This window comes from Ceratotherium simum, chromosome 13, assembly GCF_057802395.1.
Source record: "Ceratotherium simum simum isolate JZ-2026a chromosome 13, ASM5780239v1, whole genome shotgun sequence".
NCBI classification, from domain to species: domain Eukaryota; kingdom Metazoa; phylum Chordata; class Mammalia; order Perissodactyla; family Rhinocerotidae; genus Ceratotherium; species Ceratotherium simum.
Window position 1 is genome coordinate 45,090,930 of NC_141912.1, and position 17,715 is coordinate 45,108,644.

At 46.4% G+C, this 17,715-nt stretch overlaps 1 protein-coding gene across 2 annotated transcripts in view; it reads right to left on the reverse strand.

Annotated features, from left to right (window-relative positions):
- Positions 1-678: 678 nt before the first annotated feature.
- The window catches only part of SUPT3H (SPT3 homolog, SAGA and STAGA complex component), a 549,045-nt gene continuing 532,008 nt past the window's right edge, over positions 679-17,715 (reverse strand). The window contains exon 13 of one of the 2 annotated variants that reach the window (XM_087438676.1): positions 679-1,295. The gene's annotated coding sequence lies outside the window, so the exon portion shown is untranslated. Of the gene's footprint in view, positions 1,296-6,112; positions 17,477-17,715 lie in introns of those variants that run through there. The other variant, XM_087438675.1, reaches the window with a different exon arrangement.

Here is a 17,715-nt window from a genome sequence, read left to right on the forward strand (position 1 = left end):
TCTTGATGCACAGTATCTGCGTTGTGTCCACAGGCTGCATCCGCCTCATTTTACCTATCATTCCTCCAGGGTTAAACACTTAGGGTTCCCCTTAACTCTCCATCACCAAAGTAATGCCACTGAACCTTCTTGTACATGTCCCCTTACCGAACACATACTTGGTTTTCTTTAAATACTGCCAGATTGCTTTGCAGTGTGGCTGGACCAGTTTCTCCCTCTCCAGCATCTCCTGTCTCCATATGTCCTAGCATCGGGACATTTAAACAAGACCAGGTGAGCCTTCAGGTGGCATCAGAGTGCCTTCACACTGTTTCCATATACAAGTCGAGCTGGCATCTCAGAGGAGGCGGTCTGCTCCTGAGACTGGCCACACAGTATCCCGACTGCCGGCCCTGTCAAAGGGTGTGATGGGGAGAGGGAAGAGCGGCTTGAGCAGAGCTTACCCATTTTGAATCCCAGGGGTATAGCCACACGTGAGTCTTTGTGGAGGCTTGGAGCCTGGCTTGTGTGTGGAGAGGGCTCTGTCAGGGACAGAGAGGGAGCTCGGGGACCAGGCCTCTTTTTTCTTGCCTGGTGCTGCCCGGGATTTTGTGAACGGCTACGTCCCCTCCTCTACATGGTCCCTCTTACACATCACTGACCCTAAACTGTGGCCTCTCACCCCCACCCCACCCCTCTCAGGCTCCCTCCAACTTCCCAATGTCACTTATGACTCAGCACCATGTCCAGATGCCCACTGCAGGGCCACTCAAGGCCCAGCATGAGCAGAGGGACCAGCAAGATGACAGGGTTGCCCAAGGGCAGCTTCCTGGAAGATGTTTTACAGACAGAGCCCAACTCCCAAGCCCAGTCTCTTGTGATCTTAATTTGTGGCTTTGTCTGATGGGATTCGCTTCCCTCTGCATCTTCCTCTGGCTGTTTATTTGGGTAAAGGATATTCTCCTCCCTTTCATGTCTGCGTGGTTTCCTCCTGTGTTTGTTCTCTGTGAGGTCTTCTGTTTGCTTGGCCCGCAGGGAGGGGTGGGTGGGTGCTTCTCCTGAGAAGGGGAGCCCTTGAGCGGGGAGGTCAGACAGATCCTCCCTCAGGGCTGCCTCCTGGGGGGCCACCTCTGCCCTGTGGTCGATCCCTGCAGATCGGACTGAAACTCTCTGCAGATTTCCTTGGACTTGGGCTAATAAGATTTTTCCTTTAAAAGGAACTTTCCATTGTTTGTTTTAAAAGTGAAATGAGCATTTTTTCCAACCGCAGAGGCGATGCTGAAGGAGCCTGTAATTTCTAGTATCCAAGACTGAAACTTAAAAACAAGAAGAAGAAAAGGAAAATAAGACAAGCGTTCCAATTAAAATGGGTCTCTCTCTTCCTCCCCTCAGGCATTCTCATCTCCAGTCTGCACTTGGGGCAGCCTCGAGGCTCTGACCTTCTCCTCCTACCCCAGACTTTAATGAGCTCACTCTTCTGTTCTCGTCTCACCAATAAAGAGATACCTGGAGCTAATTAGACATGAGGAACTGGGTCAAATCGGAAACTGAAAATGAAATTTCAATGCCGCTCAGTTTGGTGCACACCTACTGTGCGCTGTTCAGTCCCCTGAACACTTGCCCCCCGCGTGGGCCCTGCTCTCAGGGGACACACAACCTCGTTGGGAAGATAGTTGAGAAAACTTGACTATCTTTATTTGCTACACAAACTGCAGCAGATAATCACTGTGGAGTGACAAGAGCCACAGCACGTGACGGAAAGGCGGAGAGGGAGCATAAGGAAGGGCCTGATTCGCTGTTGTTTGGGGTTTTTGTCTTTCTTTTCCTTTTTTCCTCCCAGAGCAAACCAGTGGGCACATACTGGGCAGGGCAGCAGGGTGGGGACCACAGGCTTTGGGGACAACAGATCCATTCACATGTCTGGATCGAGGCAGCCCAACTAAGTACTAAGCACCGTGACAGTGATGAGCACAGTGCCATGGAGGCTGAGAGGGAGAGATGAGTCTAGACTGCGGAGGAGGAGGATTCAGAGGAGACTAGAGATCCCGGGAATCCCATAGGCCTTTGAGGCCAATGCATTTCTCTCCAATAAAGCCCCAGGGGAAGAGGCGGCCCAGTCCGGGGCAGACACATGACACGGATCTGTGCAGTTGGCACAGGGACTCAGGGTGGCACAGCGAGGGGAAGACGTGAGGGCCCTCCCCAGCAGGGAGGGGGGCTGCCAGTCACTGTTCAAAAGAGCTCAGAGCTGACCTGGCCTGAGTGCTCAAGTTCATTACCAGGCTCGATTCTACGGTCCAGAGTTTGCAGAGTTTGGCTGGAAAGTTTATGAGAACTGGCTTATTCTCTGGTGTCTTGGCACTTTCCCTTCATGTCCTGATTGGAACCAGGGAGGCTGTAAGTGCAAACGTTTCTGTACCTTAGAGTAAATTATATCTGCGTTCCTGGAGGAGGCCGTGCTGAAAGTGTCTCTTGTTTCCAGCGGCCCCGCTCTCCCCCCTCAGGAGACCCGAATTCCAAGCCGGAGCTACTATAAAGTTGATGAATGCATGCCAGCCCCTAATCCAGTATGCAATTGCCCTTCTTTTCTCCTCTCCTTTCTGCAGGGAAAGGAAGCTGGAGTTTTTAATAAGGTAATAGCACCTCTTTTATATTTTCCTTTCATAAATTAGAAAGAATTGAAAGCGGGATCAGGCAGCAGCTTGGCACGATGGAAAGATTACTGAGCTGGGTGGGAGTGTAAATTGGTACAACTACTTCTGGAGAGCAAATTGGCAATATCTAGGAAAGCTGAAGCCGCGCATATCCTGCAGCCCAGCGATTCCTCTGGGGCAAAGTCCCTACAGAAGCCCTGGGCTGCATGTCCAGGAGACACTGCAGCGCTGGCAGAGAGCAACACGCTGGGAGAAGAGTCCATTGACAGGAGAACAGAAAAATCGTGTCCCCAAAATGCTTATGGCAATATTATTTGTAACGGTGAAAAAAAAGAAAGAGCTTAAATGTCCATCAATGAAAAGATAAATAAATTATGGATCTGAGTTGTTAAATGAATGAACCAGCCGCATTCATCATGGTTAAATTTCAAGAACATAGCAAGTTGCAGAAGGACTTGTACAGTACAATGTTGTCTATATCAAGTTTAAAAACATACAAAATGATTCTAGGTACTGTTGATGGATATACACATAGGCTGTAAAAGTATACAAACACGCGGGAATGAAAAACACCAAATCCAGGATGGTGGTAACATCTGGGGAGGAGGAGAGAGGAATGGAATTGGGGAGGGTACCCAGAGACCTTCAACTGTGTCCTGATGTTTTATTTTAAACACAAAAACTGTAGCCAATTTTTGAAAAATGTAAAAATCCGACAGAGCTGGGCCGTGGGTGTATTATTCACTTTATTTTTCTGTTGTACCCCAGCTCTGCCACTAATTCCCCATGTGACTTTTGGCAAGTCACACCCCTCTTGGGGTCTCAGTTGCCTCATTCGTAGAATGAGAAGTTTGGACCAGATCATCTAATGTGCTTTTTGTGGCTCAAAGATCTCATAGGAAGCTTGGGGTAATTATGCAATGAGATCCCGAGCAGGTGTGCAATGGGACCGAGAAAACAGAAGTCGGTCCAGAGGGCTCCTGTGGTGAGGAACCGGCACCTTCCTAAGCCTGCCCGGTCCTGAAACTGGGGAGCCGCCCAGAGTGTGGAGGACAGAGGTCTCACCACTCAGGCGGTTTGCTGCTCAGCTTTCCCAGAGGCCCAAGAGTAGGACAGTGTGTAGTAGGTGGTCACAAAGGAGCAGTGAACTGGGAGACTGAAGATCTGGGCTCCAGACCCAAACCCTACTAACTGGCTGTGTGACCTTGGGAATTTACTTCACCCCTCCTGATCCCCTCACTGGCAAAAAAAAATGAGAAAAATGAGGGGTTACCCTTGCTCTCTCTTAGGAGGGGGTGTGACAGCCAAGTAAGATAGTACCTGGGAAAGTGCCATAGAATGGAAGGCATTGTTATTGCTGTCACCTCTCCCGGATCCTCAAATCCAGTTTTTCTTCCATAGACACCCAGCCTGGACTAAGGATCCCCTCTGTGCTCTACTCAGTCCTGTCTTCTACTCGTAAACCATCTTCTTTAGGAACAGTAAGACTGACCCCAGCTACGTATAAGTTTGTGGATGCATTCATCCAATAAGTATTTATTGAATGCCTGGTACTGTGCTAGGAGTGCGGGACACATGGTCCCTGCTCTCATAGAATTTATAGGTTGGTGAAAGGAGACAAAACAACCAAGTAAATTAACAAGATAATGTTGAATGAAATAAAGAAAGTAAAATAGTGTGACGTGGCAGAGATTGAGTGGGTCAGTGGAGGGCAGCTACTCGAAGTCAGGGAAGGACTCTCTGAGGAGGTGACATTGAGCTGAGATGTGAGTGAAGGGGGGAGCCAGCCATGCTCTCTCTGTAGGGAGGTAGATGTGGCAGCAGGAAGTTAAAGAGAAGATTGCAGGAGCTCAGTTCAGAAGTAATGGGGTCTTGAATTAGGGCTGTTGCTGTGGAGATGGAAAGAAGTGGACGAATAAGGGATATATTTTGGCTTGATGTATTGGATATGGGCATTGGGGGAAAGAGGATGATTGGGAATGACTCCTTACATTTTGAGTTTGAGCACCTGGGTGTATGTTGGGGCCATTTACTGAAATTGGGAAGAACACGTTTCTGGCATAAACTTGATAACTCTTTGGTAAAGAGTGCTCTTTTGGCCATGTGGATATGGAATTAGATTTCCAAATGAAGATGTCATGGAGGCAGCTGGCTATAGCAGTTTAATGCTCATTGGAGAAGCCATGGTTTGGCATATGAATGTGGGAGTCCCTGGCAAAGAGATGGTATTCAAAGCCATAAGACTAGATGTGATCTTCTAGGGAGAGACTGTGGGAAGAGAAGCTCTAGGACCAAACTTTGGGCATCTCAACACTAAATGTGTGATCAGAGGAGAAAAAGCCAGCAAAGGCGACTGAGAAGGAATAGCAACTGAGGTTGTAGGAAAACCAGGCAAGGATGGTGTCACTGATGTCGAGAGAAGAGAGTAGGAAAAAGGAGGAGTGGTCCACTGTGCCACAAGCTGCTGAGAGGCTCCGACAGAAAGGAGAGAGAAGTGACAAGTGGATTTGGCAGTGTGGGGTCACTCATGACCTCCACCAGAAGGGGGGAAGACTTAGAGAAGAACAGGTTTTGGAGTGGGAAGAAATGAGAGCACATGCCCCCATAACCCTTAAGGGAGAGGCCACGAGGCCACGTGACTCCAGCCCCCTGGCCACAGAAGAGAGACACAGAGTAGCCTCTTTACCCAAGCTGAGCCCATTGGATTGTCTATCCCGGGACTGAGGGCTTGAGATGCAGGGATCTCAGTTGACTGATTGGTGCCTCTAGGTCTTGGAGTGGCTGTTTCATGCTAAGTATGAGTATAAGTGTAAATATAAGTATAATCTAAGTATAAGAGTGTGTGTTTTACCACTGTCCTTGCTTAGGGAAAATTCCTTGGGCATTCAGTCCCATGTAAAGGAAGGTGCCAGGGGCCTTCACTTCCAGGATATACCCCTTCTGTGGGTCACATCTGTTTGGGAAGCTTATGGGTGTCCTGTGCCATTACAGTAGATGCAATTAGGATGGGGCTGAACAGCATCTTGGGGCATTAGTCATGCTGGAACAATCATGCACAGTCTCCAGGTAATGAGTCTATTTCTTTCCTCTCACCCTGGACCCTGCCAATCTTTGTCATGTCCCTTTTGTTGTCCCATCCATTTCCCAGCCCCGCGGACCAGTTAATCTCTGGGATCTGGTGGTCCCCCCCACCCCCCCACCTCTGGCAATCACCAATCTGTTTTCTGCATCTAAGAGCTTGGTTTTATTTAGTTAATTTAGATTCTACATATAAGAGAGATCATATAGTATCTGTCTTTCTCTGTCTGACTGACAGCATAATGCCCTTGAGGTCCATCCATGTTGTCTCAAATGGCAAGATTTCATTCTGTTTTTATGGTTGAATAGTATTCCATAGTTTCTTTATCCATTCACCCATTGATGGACACTTAGGTTGTTCCCCCACCCCCCCCACCCCCCATCACCATTTTAATGCCATTGATTTGATGGCGAAATCAGGTTATTTGAACTGATTTTGGCTGATTGCTTCCTCATGGTATTGTTTGATTTTTTCCTCTGTCCCCTGGATTTCCTGTACACTGGTAGTTAGAGCTCCAGGCTCAGTTAGGATCAGATTTAAGTTTGTTTGGCAATACCTCAGAGGAGTACATCGCATCATGAAACACACAATGTTCAGCTGTCCCTCCTTTCGTGATGCTAAGATCGACTGGGGGGTTCAGGTCGTGCCAGCCTGACCCTTCCATTGTAAAGTAGCCCATCAACCTTTCATCCCATGATTCCAGCAACCTTCGATGATTGTTGTTAGATACATTATTTCATTGAGAGTTGCAAATTGGTGATTTTTATACCTCCAGAAGTCTTTCTTGCATATATTACTTGAAATTCTTCTACAAAGAAAAACTTTCCCCTAACAATAATTTGGTTACTCCAAAATACAGTTAATACAGCAAAGATGGGATAAATGCTTAATTCTTCCCATTTTTTAAAAGCAATTTTCAGAATAATGAGTTGGTGGCTCAGTAGCCTGAAAAAGGTAACATGTGAATTTTTGTTTTAGAATTGTTTTGAGCTCATGGATAAAATTTATTATATATATTTGATGTGTTTTGATCTCTTTGATGTTCAAATTATCCTTAGGCCAACAGGAGCTCCTTCAAGTAGACTCTCCTATGTCCTGTGTCCTATTGAGTAGACTCATTAAAATTAGTCTTATTTTAATAGTTTCCTTGCTCTCTTGTACAAGATATCCAAGGCTGATCTTGTGTATCTCTTGTCCTAGATCTGGAATCAACCATTTTTCCATAAATCTTTGATTCCTTTTGATAGGAAATCACATTTACAGACCATAAAACTAGGAAGTTACTGTCACTGGGTTGTCAGCTTCTTAGCCTTTTCAATGGGCAGAGCTAGAATTTTTTTTTTTCCTGAGGAAGATTGGCCCTGAGCTAACATCTGTGCCCATCTTCTTCTATTTTATATATGGGATGCTGCCACAGCATGGCTTAATGAGCAGTGCGTAGGTCTGCGCCTGGGATCCAAACCTGCGAACCCTGGGCTGCTGAACTGCAGCGTGTGAACTTAACCACTGTGCCACCAGGCCGGCCCCAGAAAATATTATTTTTTAAGAGAAAAAATAATTATGAACACATATTAATTTTCTAATGTGAATTAAAAATGATAATAAGGCTACTGAATGAAGTTTAAGATTTCTTTGTGGTTCTCTTTGTCCTGGGAACATATCTTACTAGCGATGTATAATCAAAATACTGTGTTTTAAAAATGACCTGAAGTAATTCTTTTCTCTATGTGAATGTATCACCAACTTCATAAATGATTATTTCTTTCAGTTTGAATAGTTTTTTAAATATTCATTTATATACCCAATCATATATGCCCATAGCAGTTATTACTATTGGGAACTTATCTTGTTCATTTTTAGTTTGTTTATATTGACCTTCCCCCTGTAGCAAGCAAGCTCCACAAGAGGAAGGTCCCCTTCTGTCTCGTTCACTGCTTATCCCCAGTACCAAGAATAATTCCTGACATATAATACACCTACATAAGATGCCCACAATGTGGAAATTGCTGACGTATGAGAATACGTCATCCCAACAATGAGAAGTAGGTCTTATCATCCCCAACTAACTGATGAGGAGACTAAGGCTCAAACAGGATTATTACTCATGCAACCCTTCACATACAGTAACAAGTGGAGACTTGAGTGAGGTTGGGCTGGTGGATAAGACTCTGGATTTGCAATGACTTCAGATGTGGATGAATTCCACTGCTGAGTATAGACACAGAGGCCCTAACTCTCTGTGTTCCTGGAAAAGGAAGCTATAGCAAAAGCCTTCCAGCAAGTGCAGGAAGCAAGGCAGGCCTGGGCCACCTGCTGCCCTGCTCCCACAGCCTAGGCCATAGCCAAAAACCCTCCCTCTTTGATTTGCAATAAGAAAAAGGACTTCTCCCAGAAGAGGCTCCTTGTGGTGGAAGGAGCGCTGATGTGGAGTTGGAGACCTGCTTTAGAGATCTGGCTTCACATATTGGCTGTGTGGCCCCTGGCAAGCCGCACAATCTCTGTGAACCTCAGTTTCCTCATTTGTAAAATGGGCTGACAGTCTCGGCTCTGATCACTTCTCAGGATTGCTCTGGGATGAACTGAGGCAGCAGGTGAGCAAGCACTTTCTGTCTGGAAAAGGCTTTCCAGATAGAAGTGCTATTACTGGGCCTCCCTCCACTCCCTTCGCTGGCGGCATTTTAGTAGAAGTGTGCTCCCCTTTGCCAAAGGCTTTCAAAGAATACACTAACCCAGGAGACAGGCAAAATACTTTTCTGGAAGGAGTCATCAGACGTAAAACAAAAAACAACCAAAAAACAGGGAGTGGATGGAACATTTGGCTTTTGGTGATTACTTACTGTGGTAGGAAAAAAATCTTCAGAATAAACAAGAGAGTTAGAGATACGCTGGTGAAAACTAAGATGGTGTGATAGCAGAGTCCACTCCCTGAGTGCGTGATCTGTGCCGGCTGCATTTCTGGCATTACCTCAAAGCCTGCCAGGTAGGAATGACCACCTCCATTACATGGATGAGGAAACTGAAGGTCAGAGAGGTCAAGTGACACACCCAAGAGCACACAGCTGACCAGGACCACAACCAGAACTCAAAGCCCAGGAGGTTCTCACTACTTCATGTTGCCTCCATGTCCGGGGAAGTTCAGCAAACTCTGTTAGGTAGTAGGGGTGAGAAAATCACACAGTTAATAGTAAATCTATACCGAGTAGGACTACACATTACTTGACCGAGGAAACACTGCAGAAACTGCATCCTCCCTGTGCTGCTGCTGTGACGCACAGCGCTTGGCACATTGAGGACTCAAGGAAGAAAGGCTGTTTCAGAGGCTCTTGGATGATCTGCAGGAAGGCGGAGTGACTGCTGTTTGCAGACACTGGTAACAGCCAGAGGAGCCAGTGCCGGGGCCAGAGGCCATATTTGGCTGCACGGCCTGGGGGCTAGAGAGCAGTTGCTGGTTTTAGAGGAAAGGGAAGAGGTCCAGAGCAAGTCAACGATCACCTGGGGATCTCCAATTCACTCCCTGGTTCAATCTGGGTGGCCTTAACCCTCTCTGCACCCCATATTTTCATCTGTAAAATAACAGCAGCATCAGTCTCATAGGGTTGTTGTAAAGATTAAATGAGTTATAAATAAATATATATGCATATGCATGTATATTTTAGATAATATGTGTAATATTGTAAGTACTTTTAGACAGCTTTCTCTCTCTTTTCACTACAGAAAATTCTGTCCCATTCTCTGATTTCCTTTCCTATACCATCATCAGAACACAGATGACAGGAGTCTGTGAAACCTGGAACTTCTAAGTCAGAAATCTTAACTTGAAACCACAATAGGGAGAAATGCTTTCCTCTGGTTGGAGAGACAGTGAAAAAGAATTATGACTGCAAGTTGCTGGAGTTTAATTATTACATATAATTATACATTTATTACATATAAATACTTGTGTTACTTTTATTTTGCCCTAGAGGGAAATAAATGACTTAATTCTCTTTCCATTCTTTTCCTGATTGTAATTTTTGCTCGCTGATCTCCCTGCCTATTTATCTCGTATAAAACATATCTCAGGTGATGAAACTTTGGAGCAGAGTGAACAGCTTGAGGAAATCTGGGGCTTTTGCAGAGAGCAACAGGCCGTTGCTAGTGAGGGCTGGAGACAGTGGATGTGTTTCACATCCTGCCTCGTTGAGTCCAGTGGCATGTTATTTCCACTGGGTGGGAGCCAACGCTGAGTTCCTCCCTGTTGTGTCCAACCTTGAACATTTCTCTGCGATTATGTTTCATCCAGGGATTAGCAAAATGCAGAGGGGAGAAAACCTGAGAAGGTGTTTGGCACGGGGGCCCCGTGCTGCGTTAGCACAATCCGCAGGCGTTCGCGGCTAATTGGAGAGCAGCGACAAACAGAAGGGGCTCAGAAGCTCCCAGGAACGCTTTGTCTTAGGTTACTGCAAATGGTTTATTTATTGAGTGTCAAGCTGTGTGTGTGTGTTTTTGTTTGTTTGTTTTTTACACCCCCCGGGGAAACTTCAAATAAACCAGCCGTTCTCACTCCCTCGCTCTGTCTGCACCATTGCAGAGAATCTGGGAGCAGTGAGGGAGAAGCTTGGAGTCTTCTTTTCAGACTTGCCAAGTGTCATCATTCAGTCTTGATTTCCCAAAGAGACTCCTGAAAGACAAAGTTCTGCTACCCGAGATCTGCTTTTGGCAAAAGAAGTGCAAAGGCGGAGTTTGTGAGTCAGATTCAGGCTGTCCATGGCCATCCCTTCAAGTTTTCGGAGTGGAGCTGGGCAGCCGAGTAGTGTCTGTGTGAGGTGAAGAACAGTCTGGGGCAACTTCTGGGCACCTCCCCAACCTCTTCTCTTCACCCCGGACCTGGCCTCCCTGCTCGTGTCGCTGCTTGTCTTGCGCATACAGCCCTCAGTGAGAGATGTCAGAACAAACAAGTCAGGGAAAGACAAAAAGGAGGCCGGCTTGAGAAAGGCAGTCCCCTGTGGGCCCCAGAGCTCGCGTGTGACAGCCTCTGCCCACTCTCAAAGCCAACCTTTTACAATCCTTCTGTGGGGCCAGGGGGGAAGCAACACTTTAGCAGGTACTGAGCTGCCACCAAGTTGCTACAGAACCAGGAGCTCCAGGTCAAGTTTCTTATTAAAACTCCAGGGCTGGTGGCTGCATTTAAATGGTTTGCAGCACAGTTGAGAAGCACGTGAGGTCACCAGCTGGTTCCATAAAAACTGGATGAGGGCTACAGTCCTGGGAAAAAACCAACAAGCCTGAGATATCAAGCAGACATCAAGAGAAGGGGGAGATGGATTCAAGGTGCAAGCGACAGATCTGAGATTGGGATATGCAGCCAGAGACTGCAGTGTGACAGTGGAAACAGACACAAGTGCTAAGTTGTGGCCGGCTGGTAGACCAGGATTTAACGAGAAGTAAGAGCATTAAAGCAAGCAAGCGTCATGGAATCACTTAGTCTGGACGGCGTGTCTGAGGGCATGCAGCGTGCAGCTTCTTGCTGGGGTTATCTGGCTCAGGGGGTTCCAACACTCTGCTAAGGAGATGCGGAGACCAAGAGCACGGGGTCAGGCTCCATTTGGATCAGTAAGCCCCACCCCCACTCTGTCATTGCTGCAACATCCATTTTATCAATATCAGGTGAACGAGGGCAACACTTCTTAAATTCTTTTTGAAGAGCAAAAAAGGAACAGAAGCATTCAGGCAATAATACATTCTTCTTGGAAGCCTCAGAAGCAGGATTTGCCTGATAGGAAGCTGCCCGTCTGTACAGAGATGGAAGGGGTTCCCACCCCAATACTCAGTTCACTGCTCACTGACTGGTTGAACTGTTGGAGGGCTTGGTCCAGCTGCTGAGGACAGGCTTTTGGTGCCCATCTTAGCCTCTTCCTTACAATCCTCCGTCAGCTCCAACTGATCCTGTCTAACTAGTACTTTGTGCAACTGTCCCACCTTCCTGTTGGCAAGCTCCACAACTTTCCATAACAGCAGGATCAGCTCCTTCTCATCCAAGCCAAGCTTGGCCCCAGTAGTGATCCCCAATAGCACTACCAAGTAATCTGGAGACGCTGTCATGACGATAGGTGGGGAGGGGGAGAAGGGGGGTTGGGAGGCCGTGAGGTGGGGTGGAAGTGAGTCACAAGTGGCCACAAATTGCCCCTTTCTTTGGAGGAAACTATTTTTAAATGCATGCCTTTAGGCCAAAGGGGATCATCTGAGTGGAATATTGGAAATGGCTCTGAACTCGCTATCAGAAGACCTGGATTCTAGTCCTATGCTGTCATTTACTAGCTCTTGGCAAGCAATTGAACCTCTTAGAGCCTCTAGTTTCCCTAGCTGGAAAGCCTCAGGTTGAGCATATTATGTAAAATAATGCAAGAGAAAGCTTAACATTACAAAGACATTTAGTCAGTCACTTAGATTTAAAATGAGGAAAATAAAAGCTGTTAACAAAGCCTTGGTAGATTGATTGCAAAAATATCCACACTTTGTCGCCCTTCCCTGCCCACATGCTTTGCAATGTCACTTTGCAGTTCCTCTCATAAAGAGGCAGAAGAGCCTGTTTTCCAACCCCTTGAACCTCGGCAGGCTTTGTGATTTGTTTTGGCCAACAGAATGTGGCAGAAATGACACTGTATCAGTTCTCTTTTTCTTTCTTTCTTTTTTTTTTTTTTTTGCTGAGGAAGATTCGCCCTGAGCTAACATCTGCTGCCAATCTTTCTTTTTCTTTTTTTTTGGTGAGGAAGATTCGCCCTGAGCTAAAATCTGTTGCCAATTTTTCTCTTGTTGCTTGAGGAAGATTGTCCCTGAGCTAACACCTGTGCCAATCTTTCTCTACTTTGTATATGGGATGCCAAAGCAGAGCATGCGATCTCAACCACTACGCCACTGGGCCGGCCCCACCAATCTTTCTCTTTTTGTACGTGAGCTGCCACCACAGCATGGCCACTGACAGATGAGTGGTATAGGTCTGCACCTGGGAACCAAACCCAGGCCACTGAAGCAGAGTGTGCCGAACTTAACCACTAGGCCACCAGGGCTGGCCCGACACTGTACCAGTTCTGAGCCTGGGGCTCAAGAGGCCTGGCGTGCTTCCCCTCTCTCACAGAATCTGCCACTTCTATGTGAACAGCCTCGGGCTGGAGGGTGAGACTACATGGAGAAGAGCCCAGCTGTCTTAGCCGCGGCCATCCTAAACCAGACACAGCCACCTGAGCCCCAAGTGTCCAGCCAAGAATAGCAGAGTCACCTACCAATCACAGATGCCAGCCGAGTAAGCCAGCTGAGACTAGAGGACCTCTGAACTCATCAGCAACAATAAATGCCTATTGGTTTAAACTCCTGAGTTTTGGAGTGTTCGTTATGTGGCAATAGCTAACTGATACAGAGCTTGTAGAGATTTTGCCAAAACTTAATCAGTCACAACTAATGGTGACGTCGGCCATGACGAAGGCCAAGGTCAATACCTGAGGTGATGGCAGCGGCACATGCAATTGGTCACAGAGAGCAGCAGTATGAAGGCCATCCTGAGGGGCTCTTCCCAGGGCCACACTCTTGGGCAGGAGGATGGAATGGCACATCAAATGGTGTCTTGGTCAGGTCTTAGGTGGGTTTGTAATATTACAAGAATAAGGTAACATTAGTTTATAAGAGGCAGTCTCTGAAAGGAAAGCCAATGTTTATCTGAGATTTATAAAAATATTATTGTAACAAGTGAATTCTTTCTGTGGAATCTGGTAAACTAATATGCAGCATCATAAATATAACAGTTTGTGAAGTCACAATCCCCATTCTTGATTTATAGATTTACCAAATTAACCTGCCAAATCAACATCCTTCTTGCAAGGACAAAGAAATTTCCCAGTGGGTTCAAATACCACGTGCCATCTCCAGTGTAGGCTCTGCTGCAAGGCGTCTAGGACTCCACTGGAGGCTGATGGGCAGAAGGAAGAAATTGACAAATACATGGTGCTGGAGTTAGCACAACTAACAGGGGTGTAGGGCTGTCTCCATGGAAGATGGGCACTAGTCCAATCACTGTCCAAGGCGGTGTGGTAAAGGGCTCTGGGCTGGGATATCTGTGCACAAGTCTGAGCTGCTGAGTGGGGCCCAGCAGGAGTCTCTGCAGAGGCAATAGTCAGGAGGCTTGGCTTTGGGGGGAACCTTCCCCACCAAGCTGAAGCTGGATCTCAGTCAGAGGATAAAGGAGCAGGAAACAAGAGTGTCCCGGGGAGGCGGGGTTTGACAGGATGTGTCCTTGCATCATCTCAGTGGACTGGAAAGGACCCCCAGGAAGCCGACGATGAAATGCAGAATCCTCTAGCACCAGTGAGAATGGATGTCATGCCAGGCTTGCTGGGACTGGGGTAGCTAAGACTATAGGTTGATGACTCTGAGTTCCTTTGGAAGCCTATGGCAATCATGGATGGCCAATGAAGAGGATTTGAGCCAACACATCATTCTGTGCGAATGGTGGACATCACTGGGTCATTAATGGTAGCGAGGCCTTTCTCAAATGACTTGTAGAAGGGAGCAGAGCATCAGTGGGTCCATGCCTAAGAACCAAAATCCTCTTCCCAAAAGATCTAGAGCATCAGGATGGGGGAAGAATAGGAGGGAGAGGCAGGCTCCTGCGGCTGAGAAGATACCTACCACCTCTGGGGGCAGTGCCTCAAGTTCCTGGGCCCAACTCGGAAAGTGGGACTGGATCTTACAGGGCTCAAGGCTTCTTCCTGCTCTAAACTCCAGTGATCCCATGATTCAATGGAAGATTTAAAGAGAACAGCTGGGCCACCCCTCACGTTCCATTTCCCCCAAATGCAGACTGAAAATGGCCCCTAATTTGAATGGAACGTGGTTTTCTCTATACTAGTTCTGCAGGCTTCGGGCTGAATGAACATGATTCCTCCTGAAGCTATGGCTGGCCCTGGAACTTTGAAACCATCCAGACTTGCTGTGTAGGATGAAAGAACTTATTCTGTAGCACTTTTTCCATAGAAGCAACGACATCTCTTATATTCACTGCTGATCCAGCCAACATTTCAGCTGCAGAACTCTGCCCCTTCAGGATGCCGTGTCCCGATTCCTCCAGGGCAAGTCCCAGGGCTCCTGTACACATACACAGTGACTTTGTACAAGCCAGAAAAACGTGTCCTCCCAGGGCAGAATTACAAAAGTGTGCTCCTCTAGGTAGAGAAATTAGAAACAACAAGGTCCCTCTGAATGGACCTTGCTCTTGGCTGACATAGCTCCTGTGTCAGGACACAAGGCTTGGCAAGTGGAGAACAAGTTGGAAGCTAGCCGCACGTGTGCCCCTCTGGCCTGGTGCCTTTGTGCAGCGCACAGTCTGTACAACCCTGTCCAGACCCACCTACTGCACAGAGCCAAACAGCCTGACACCTCGTTCCAGTAGGGCCTGTGCCCACTTAGGACAGGACAAGTAGGATTCAAAATGGGTGGCAAGGAGGTCTGAAGAGAGTTGAGGGATGGGGAGGGTGCGAGGGCATGAGAAAGGCCTCCTTCACAAGACACATTCTCCTGTCCTGCCAGACTTCTTTGAACTTCTTGCCACTTGCTAATTAAGCGACAGAGGGGACTCAGGTGAGCTGGAGGAAACCCCTGTCTTTCTTCAACAGCTGGAGCAAGGTAGTTGTTTTCTGTAAGACAAATGTGGGCAACGAACAGAAAAAAGGCCACTGGGCACATCAAGTTCTATAAAAAGCACATGCAAACAGCACACCCTCCCACGACGCAGGCTCACAGAGATGATAAACCAAGTGTGCGCGACGTGTCCTGTACATATGTGATCCTCCGAGCTGCGGGGGGAGGTGCAGTTCAGCAGAGACCGCGTTCAAGATGAGTTTCATTTCTCTTCTGGTGTGTCTCTAGAGCGTGCTGGCAAATGAGTAATTCTACTGTTTCTTGCTGCTCAGCACCAGTGACATCACCACTTAATAAGTCAGAGAATCACAACCACATTTCAAAGAATCATTCAGTTTTCTCATTAAGATTCTATAGGAATTTTTTTTTTCACAGCAACAGCCTTGCCAAAACAATGTTAAAAATAGCCCTGGTAATACTTTTCACATTTGTAGGCAGTCGTGAATGTTTAACAGCATATATGTCCAGCAGATGCACATAACTTTAGAATTAGGCACTGAATTTTACATAGTAATAGAGAGGACATGTATTTGCCAAAAGGATTTTTTTTTTTAAATTTTTTGTTTATTGCAGTAACATTGGTTTATAACATTGTAATCAAAAGGATTTTTTAAAAAAATGAAGCAGAAAGCAAACCTTGGGCTTGGTTCACCTCGGGGAAGCAAAACCTCTTAGCCACTTCATTTTCTCGTAGCAAAGTGTTTGTTTGACGCACAGAATATTTGGGGGTAAAATACGTGTGTGAAAAAAATTCAAAAGTAGTTCAATCTGGATATTTTGATTCAGTCAGCTCATCTGGTGAATTCCCAAAATTCAAGGGCCTGAATTCTGGCTCTCAAACTACAGAATTATTTCCGAGACAAGCAGCATCCCCCGCTTGTCTGGGCCTGCGCTGCTTGGGAAAGGGACATGGTTTGGGTGAAGTTGGGAAGCGGTTAGGTTAGGGTAGATGCACTGAGTCTGACAGCCTGGAATTTTTCAGCAAGAGAAGATAAGGCCCACAGAGAACGAGGCACTACCTAAAGAGAGGTAACGAAGTAAAACATACTGATTAAAAAACACAAGCACCACACAACAGTAACTCTATTTGTGGAGTGTCCTTAGTGAGTTCCAAATAAAGCCCTGGCCTCCAGAGAAAGGGCTGAAAAACTGGCCAAGCTGGCCTCTGCAGACTCTTTCTACAGTTGGGCCCACTAGCCATTTTGGAAGTAAATGAGATGTGCCTCCCTGCTCTCGGAGGATGGAGACGTGGATGTGTCCTGAGTCTCAGCTCGACTTTGTTAGTAGTTGAACTGATCAAAATATGATAAAGAATTGATGTTTTATAAAGAGAGCTCTGAAATGTAACCATCATAACTTTCTGATGAGCCTTGGCTAGAACTTTTTAATCTCTAGAAGTACATCTACAAATGGAAATTTTCCTGCTTTCTGGGCAATTATAGTGATGGAGATTAACCTTCTTCTTCCCCCAGGCCCTAGAAATTATTTTGACCAAAATGTTAAAGTCAGGGGTTTCATGTAGACACAGCTTAAATGAGTCATTAAGAATTTTATTGGTTAAAGTAGGCATATTTTTTTCCTAGTAGACATAATGACATAACAGTAATAAAAATGTAATATTCAAGTAATTGCTGTAATGTAATTACAGCTTGGTCATAAAGTAAGATTAGAGGTCTGGGATGGCTGTTTTGTGGGTGTGTATTTTAACGTCTGAATGCAGTCTTCGAGGTGCCTGTCCCGTCTCCCTGGAATGCTCGAGCAGTTCATCGCATGACGAGGTGGCCGGGGGCCCAGCTGAGCCAGCATTATCTAGGCATCCTGTTTACCCCGTCTGCCCTCTCTGGACATCAGCATCCTGCCTGCCTCAGACACCTAACCATCACAGTAACTGAAAACAGTGTTTCTGGTCCTATATAGACAACAAAAGGGGAAATAAAGAAGGCCAGAATCTTTACTGGGGAAGGAACAGATGGAGTTCTGGTGCCAACCTGGAACAGCCACCTCTGCCCACATGGTGCTGTAGCTCTCAGGCTCCCTCTGATCCAAGTGCTCCAAGCTCTGCACGTCTCTGTTGTGTGGCAGGGTCAGCCTGTTCTGGCTTTTGGAGGGAAGAACAATTTCTGGATTGAGTCTGAACAAAAATTGCTGAATTAGGCATTTACCCAAAGTATATTTTATCAAAGGATTTGTCATCATTGGCGATATTCTTTGAACTGTTATAAATGAATTTCTGACTGCGTTTCTTATTTAATAGCATGGCCTGAAGAAAGGAAAAATTTAAGCAAAAGAAGAGCTTAACCATTAGTGAACCAAAACAATAAAAATATATTTTAATTA